This window comes from Notolepis coatsorum, assembly GCF_963971535.1.
Source record: "Notolepis coatsorum genome assembly, chromosome: 13".
Taxonomy (NCBI): domain Eukaryota; kingdom Metazoa; phylum Chordata; class Actinopteri; order Aulopiformes; family Paralepididae; genus Notolepis; species Notolepis coatsorum.
In genome coordinates, this window is record NC_140177.1 from 62,236,583 (window position 1) to 62,245,482 (window position 8,900).

An 8,900-nucleotide genomic window follows, 5' to 3' on the forward strand; every position below is an offset into this window, starting at 1 on the left:
TGGTCCAGGTCAGTTAACCCGTTGTCCGCCGGGGATGCAGATCTGCTGTTCTGGTACCCTGAGGGACTTGTGCTTTTTTCGGGGGGAAAAATGCCAGGTCGGTCCGGGTGTCACAGGGTTAGGCGCTATGGAGACCCTTTGTTGGGTACATATTGTACTCTGCACTATCGTAATGGCTTACGGCCATGCCAACCTGTACACGCCCGATCTCGTCCGATCTCGGACGCTACGCAGGTTCGGTCCTGGTTAGTACTTGGTTGGGAGACCGCCTGGGAATACCAAGTTCGGTGTGCTTAGGGCTGGTTCTCCATTCTTTTCGCTCCTCTCTCACGTGTGGCGAAGAGGGGGCTGTTGGGGTGGTCTTGGACCTCCTCTGGTAACCCTGTGCTTCCCGTGCCGCCGGGCCCGGTCCGAAGTAAAGTTTTGTTGATACCGTAGGCCTGGGATAACCCTTTTTTGAAAACTGAAACACTTGTACTGCGGTATAGCCAGTGTATGCCCGCAGGTGTGTTTTGGAGTTTTTTCTTGAGGGGTTATAGGAACAACCACCGTCGGTACGAAGAGGGTGGTTGATTCCCTGGTGTGTTGGAGCAGTATCAACTCCCGGGTTACCCGGTTGAGTGTGCCCCTGCACGTTCATGACGTCTGCCAATCATGTCAGCCTTCTCTGCCTCGACCCCTCTGGGTGGGTTTTTTTTAATGGAGGCTTTGTCATGCAACAACGCCAGCATACGCCCCTTCCGCCGGTAGGGCTGTTTTCAGCTGACTCCTTTGGCGCCTGTCTCGTCCGCAGTGCTCCAGGCTCAGGTTACAGCCTGTTGCCTGGTTTCCCCGGTACGCTGCCTGCTTCCGTTGGTTAACCTTTTGAGTGCTTACGGCCATGCTGACTGCCTGTTCTGCAGGGTCAGTATGCCAGGCGGTGTGCTATTGGGGGGAAAGGGCCCGCTCTTGGAGGGGCCTTATCCGAATACGCTGGCGATGTGGGGGGCGGTGTCACTAAGTGACCACCTGGTGGGGTCTTGATGCCTGGCGTCATTGACCTCTCCGGGCCCCCTTTTCCAGGGGATCCCTTCAGTGGGTCTGGGTCTTCCTTCGCGCTCCGCTGCTACAGCCTTGCCACGGGGTTGGGTTTGCTCTTAACCCCGTGATTTCTGGGGGCAGTAACGAGGTTGTTCCTTCCGTTCGTTCCCGGGTGGCATGCGGGTTGTGCGTGTGTGTAGTCGTGGGGTCAAGCCACGGTCTGCTCACCCTGTGCGTTGAGTTGCTTGAGTGCCTCTTCGCACGGTCGGATCCGTCGCCCTCCCGTGAACCTCCAATAGGGGGGGTATCCTCCATTAGGGAGGGTCGGGGGGGTTCGGTCCTCCCCGGTCTGATGGTTGTGGGGGGCCTCAGCGGGGTACATTGGTCGGGCTATGGCTCCCGCTCATCCCCTGTTATGCAGACAGGTGTTGAGCGAAGCCATAACGCTATAGAACGAAGGGTTATGTATATAACCCAGTTCTATGAGTTATGGTGCGCTCAGCACCTGGACGCCGCTGCGGCCCTTGATTTTTCATTGTGGTGAAATTTGTTGGGAAGGAGATGAGTGTGTGGCCCCACCCCTGCTTATGTAGGTAAGCGGATGGGGGTGTGGCCAGATGAATGCTGGCATGTAAAGGTACATGGTGGAATTTTGTATTCAGTGTATATACGCTGCAGCGAGATATATGCAGACAGGTGCTGAGCGCACCATAACTCATAGAACTGGGTTATATACATAACCCTTCGTTAACCTTTCACTACCACACTACAGAAGGTTAACCCTTTCACTGCCACATGACAAAGGGTTAACCCTTTCACAACCACACTACAGAAGGTTAACCCTTTCACTGCCACCCGACAAAGGGTTAACCCGTTCACTACCACACTACAGAAGGTTAACCCGTTCACTGCCACACTACAGAAGGTTAACCCTTTCACTACCACACTGCAGAAGTGTGGTAGTGAAAGGGTTAATGTTGATCTGTGTTGCAGAGACGCCACCGTGGGTTTTTGAGCGAGGTGGAAATATCCTGCCTTCCCGTAAAAGCCCCCCTGCCTTCAGTCTGTCGTATATATCTCTCCCTGGCGATGACCCTATGTGACCTCGAGCCTTCCTTCCTCCGGACGAATTGGAGATAGGAGAGCATATTACGCTCTGAGACAGACATTAACCCTCACATCATGAAGTCAAACACAAACAGCGAAACCGGTGTTCTGCTCGGAATTCTGAATTTCCGTCTTGCATAATATCCGTAACCTTTTAAAGGAGAACGCCTCTGATTTCACAAATTCACCACATCTTATTCCCGTGCCCCAGGACTGTTCAGTCAATACATGCAAGACGTTAATTAGAGGGGGATGACCTTTGAACTCACATTATGCAAATTCGTAATATGGGTGGCAGTCCCATTTAAGAGTGGAATAACCCCCCCCCCCCCCCCCCCAAATAGTGGATTTTTTTTGTCTCATGCCAGCAGGGGTCGGTGGAGAGTCCCATGTTGTCCTGCACTCCTCAGAGCAGCCAGAGTCTGAGTACCGTCCTGTCGACATACAGCCGTCTAATCATCGGGAAACTGGAGTGGTTCATCGCCGGTCTGACGGACAGGTGTCCTCAACAATGAACAATGAACACGGAACATTCCAGCCAAGTTGGTGTTCTGTGCAAATCGTGAGGGGACAAGTTCAACTAACTCTGAGGTCATATAGGAATGGCTGTCAGAGGGCAATTGAAATACAGTTATAATCCACAAGGGCAAAAATAGACCTGAACAGAATTTCCTTTTCAACGTTTTACCTTTCATAAAGTACCCATATATCAGCAAGCCCTTATATTTGATGTGTCAACAAGAGGGCGGGCTTCATGAAGGAGAAACAGACTTATAAGAAGTGGAAGTGTATTGTCCTCTGCTGGTCATGATGAGAAACTACAGCTTACTCCTCCTGACAAGGCCATGAAATAGTCAAGGACACAGTATAATGTCTCTGCAGAACAGTAATAGCCATAATTTATGGATGGATGAATGTATAATAGGCCTATTATAATATTGTCATCATTCTTCATGAAGTGACGGATGCATGTTCTGTGCTTGCAATACAGAACAGTAAAGGCCTTACAGTGATTTGTACTATGTCACAACTATTGATGCACCGATACCAATACTGGTATCAGATATTGTGCTGATAGCAGGATACATTAGGGTGGTACTCCCAAAATCCTTGGATAGGTACTCTGTATCAGTCAATACAGTCAAAGTACTCGGAAAGTGGAACCGGCACATCCCAAGTCCCAGCCCAACAGTCAAAATGTCAAAGGCAGACCTGATGTTAGATTGCAATGTATGGAGATGCACCCTGTTCCCGCGGGTTCTGTGAATGACAGAATGTCTTGCCATGTTCTGCGTTCCCCAGATGATGATATGTCACATGTCATGTGAGTTAGATGAATCAAATGCAACTTTATTGCTCTGCACAGTGAAAGGACTTGTTATGTAACTCGCTGATTGTAAATAAATAGAAGTTGTCATTTATCCCTCTGGTATAGATTTAATGAGTTCCATTAGTGTGATGAGTTTATGATCCAAAAAGACCAAACACTCAATCACCCAAAAACACCAACATAGAGGAAAATGGGGTGTTGAAAAAAAGAGAAGTCTTTAATAACCATGAGCTGATAGAGAGAATGATACTTGGTGGAATACAACTATTCTCTAAGTAACACAGGCTGGACTAAGTCAGACAGTTGTACGGTGCCATTATACAAGAGTAAAATGGTACATGTAACCCATAGGGAAAGGGAAAGAAAAATATAGTTTCTGCCTTCAGATATTTTTACAAGAAACCTATGGTTTCTGCCTTCAAATAGTTTTATAAGAAACATATAGTTTCTGCCTTCAGAAGGTTTTATAAGAAACATACAGTACAGTTTCTGCCTTTAGATAGTTTTATAAGAAACATAGTTTCTGCCTTTAGAAACATAGTTTCATAGTTCTGTTGCCCATATGACAGATTATTTCAATTCCTTGTAAATGTCATATAGCCTATGTGGATTTACTGCCATGTGATTATTTGGTAGACCATGTAAAGATATTTTTGTATACATCTTCTCTGCACGGTAGACATTGTGTAATCGTTGTCTAACAAAAACGATCAATACTCGTCAAATCCCCCTTGAATCATCACACTCAACTGTTGTCATTAGAATTGAAAATGCTGAGTGTAGTCAAGGATTACCATTGTTCCACTGAGATCAATCTTTTTCAGTCACTGTAAAAAAAAAAGTGTTGTGTAAAGTCCACAGTGTCTCGCTGGTGATTGAGTTTGCTTCTCTTATTTGATCAACCATTTCCTATCTGTTTGTGACGACATCAAGGCTCTCAAAGTTCTCCACCATCCTCCACCACCACTCTGGCTTCAAGACTTTTACCCTACCCAGTTCTGTTGACAATGTATCTCTAAAGGGGGGATCATTTGAAGTAGAGTTGCACTGATACCAGTATCCGGTATAGGTGCGATACCAGGCTAACATTTGACTAATGTCACATATACCAAAAACTGAGTACTAGCACAATGCTATTTGATTATAGAATGAAAGGATCAGATAGAAAACAACAGGGAGGTTGGCGTATGGTTACATTAAAACTTAAAAATGTAACTGTCTCTATAACTCATTGTTTTCCCCCACAATTTTCTACACAATAAAATAGCTGTCAAAGGTTGTCAATATCAAGTAGTAAAGCATTCATATCAGTACTCCGTATTGTCAATATCAAGTATTAAAGCATTCATATCAGTACTTGGTGTCAGTGAGTAGCGACTCAAAACAAAGTACTTGTAATTGGTCAGCAAAAAGTGGTATCAATGCACCTCTAATTTATGATGTATGTATTTAGTAATTGTTCATTATGTATCATAATAGTCTTTATGTTGCAAATATTTATATGTATAGCCGATAAGATCATATAGGTCTTATTTACAGGGCTAATTTACCCATGGAAAGGTCCGAAATATGCACCTAATATTTGTACATTTCATGTTATTGTTTATTATTGTCGCCTCAGATGTCCTTTACACTTAGTCATTTATCGACCACCTTCCCCCAACATTAGCTTTTATGATACATTTAAGAATGTATTACCGGTAAGTCAATCTGATTTTAAGAGAGGTCATTGTAATGGGTGACTTCAATTTGAACTGGGAAGACAAGGCAACAAGGAAGAAGCTCAAGCTAATTACTGACAGTTTTAAATTAACTCAAATGGTTAAAGGCCCAACGCGAATAACAAACAGCACCAGTACTCAGATTGACTTTTGATTTACTAATAGACCCGAAAGAATTACAAAAACACATAATATGATAACAGGGCTGTCAGACCATAATATGGTGCTGATATCAAGAAAACTAACTAACTAATACAAATGCTGGTAATAATGAATCCTTTGGCATTCCAAAACACAAGCAAGAAGAGTTTAGAGTAGCCATACAAAACTTAAACTGGGACGATCTACTGCTTGAAAATGACTTAGAAACAACTAGTCAAGATTTTATGAAAAAATTACAATCTACAATCAATACATTTTCAATTAGGATAAAACGCAAAAATAAGAAACAGACCCTCCCCGGGGTGAACGGTCTGGTCAAGAAACTAATGAAAGGACGGGACAATGCTTTAAAAATGGCCACAAAATCAAATCAAATTTATTTGTAAGGCCCAACAACACACGTTAATGTCTCCATGGGCCGGACACGTCTTCGTTAAACAAGTCAAGAAGAAACATCACAATAAATCAAGAACAAAACAAAAACACCATGAAGTCCAAAATTTTTTAAATAAATGAATGCAGCACTCCCAGGCATACCCCACGCGAAGGTAAGGAAAAACTCACTAAAACCTAGCAGGAAAGAATGCAATGTGGAGGAGAGAACCCTCAGAAGGGCCGTTCAAGGGGGGATCTCCCTTATTAGATGTCGGTGATAGTAGTGTTGGAATAAAACAGGCGAAACAGTTGCTAAGCATGCACACATACGTGTAATGAAACACAAATAAGTGCATGCAATAGCAACTGAACATTTCGAAAGATTGAAAATAGAGCTGATGGCGGATCCATTTGAGGTATGGGGGCAGCGTAGAGAGGGTTGCATCCACCCGGTCATCATCACAGGACGTCCACCACTCCGGTCATCACCACGAGACAGCCACTCACAGGGAGACGGGACAGGCGTTAAACAGTTTGCGTGATTGTGATGGCCGGACATAGCAATAGATACATGTGGTAAGCATATATGTGAATAGAATAGATATATGTAGTTTGTTTGTTTGTTTGTTTGTTTATTAACACAGTTAAACAGAAGTAAAAACAATACATAATAAGTTATAACGATTGTGAAGGAGAAGTTAGAAGCCTAGAGGCTTATCAAGAACGTCCCCCGTTTTATAAAATCAAACAAACAAAAATACAAAAATATGCATATTATAAAATACCAGAATACATTAAAAGATTCGTGTTAATACAAACATACATACACACAGTACATACATGGATATACTGTGTACATAATAATATATAACAACCCACCCACCTGCCTATAAACCTACCCACCCACATAACCAAATGCATACCTACATGTATGACCTGTTATCTATCTACTACTTTTGGATGAGAATTTCTTTGTAGTTTGCTTTAAAAATAAGCAGAGATGGAGATTTCCTCAGCATAGGATCAGCTGCATTCCAAAGATTGGACCCTCTATACCTCACTGAGAACTGCCTGCATATTATGTGAATAGAATAGAAGTACTTAACCCAGCAATGTCTAAACCACATTGACAGAAGAAGGTATGAAGCTGATCCATGGCCTCGGTGGTGTACATAACCAGTGTGGGGGTAGAACAGTCACTGCAATCTTGGCCAACACCCCGAGACATCCACCACCTTGGTCAACACTACGAGACAACCACTCAGGGAGATGGGGACAGGGGTTAGAGAGTTCCCATGTTTGTAGTGGCCGGAGATGGAGCAATAAATACATGTAGTGAGCATATGCATACATGGTGACAGTAGAATCAAAGTAATTAAGAAAATTGTGAAATTAAGTAATAGATAGAACTAAGAACTACTGCAAGTGTATGTCTACAGGATGAGATACAAGATGATGGCTCAGGGTCATATGCCCCGGGGGCAGGAGAAACCACTCAGAATTGGTCAGGGCAGAGCAGGTAAGGTTCAGCGCTGCAGGCCAGACAGAAGGTATTTGAAAAACTGATTGCCAAACAGGTCACTGATCATTTTAATAACAGCTCCTTCCCACTGCACCCAATGCTATTTGGATTCAGGGCTAATCATTCAACAGAAACAGCAACATGCTTCTTCTTAGAGAGAGTCAAGGCTTCAATGCACAGGGGTTGTGGGGGCTGTGTTCCTTGATCTAAGGAAAGCTTTCGACACTGTTAACCATAATATTCTACTCCAAAAGTTGGTCAATTTCAACTTCTCCATAGAATTCCTCAACCTCTTCAAATCATACCTATCATTCCGTTCCCAACTTGTCAAAATTGAAAATCATAAATCTACTGCCATCTGTCTGTCAACTGGTCTTGGGTCCAATCCTGTTCAGTACATCAATGATTTGGCTTCTGTTTGTGGTCAATGTGATGTATTGATGTATGCTGATGATACAGTGATCTTTACACACGGTAAAACCGCAGAAGAGGTTGCAACCAAATTGTCCGATGCCATGGTGAATGTCACATCCTGGCTTAAGAACAGTTGTCTGTAAGAAGACTGTCTGTATGTTCTTCTCTAAGCGCCACAGGGAAGTTGCAGAGCAGGATATCTTCATCTCTGGACAGAAATTGCAGGTAGTATCAGAGTACAAGTACTTAGGAGTACACATTGACCCAAACCTTGATTTCAAAACTCACTGCAAAAAAGTCTGCAATAAGGTTAAGTTCAGTTTATCAAACTTCAGATACAGAAACTTCCTTTCAACCGAGGCAGCAAAGCTATACTTTCACTCAATGATTCTTTCCCCCACATATACTGTTTGATAACCTGGTCCAATTCACATTCCACCATTTCGAAACCACTGGAATCACTATACAAACAAGCTATTAAAATTCTAGACAAGAAACCATTCAGGTACCATCATTGTCACATTCTAAAAAAGTATAATCTGTTTAGTTAGGAAAACCTGATTCTTTATCTAAACGTCTGCCTAGTATTCTGTTTGTATTGCTAACTCTTTTTTACATAGGATTTTAGCCTGTACATTCTGGCAGGGGGACTACCAATGGAAATTAGCCTTTTTGGCAAAAAATTTGCGCATTTACGTTTTTTAAATGTTTATTAATGTACACTGTCCCCCTTGAACAAATACAGTAAACCTAAACCTAACCTATTGGAAGATGCATATGTTTTTGAAGCATAAAACCGTACAACTAAATTTACATTGTGCTGTTCCAATTATCTTGGACAGCCACTGTCTTCCTAAACTGGAAATGTACCAACATCCCAGTAAAACCACCATGGGTAGGCCTACTGTCACTAGTGTTGTTCCACTATTCACTCTATGGAGCAGCTCCAGGATTTGTCATAATGACATCATCACTAGTGTCTTTTGTCACTGGTGTTCAGCCTAGACTAGAGAGACTTGCTCATATTCACAAATCGAAACTGAGTTGTACTTGTACAGTATTATAGAATAACATGTGTGCATTCTCGTTTAGGGTGGATTTCCCCCTCGAAGTATTATTGCAAAGGAATGTGTATTGTCTTATTTTCAATATATGTGGAGAAAAAATCTTTTGCGAAGACAATTATAATTAAACATGTAAATGCCTTGAATATGCCATGCTTTTTCCTGATAAATTAGGCCAGTGGTTC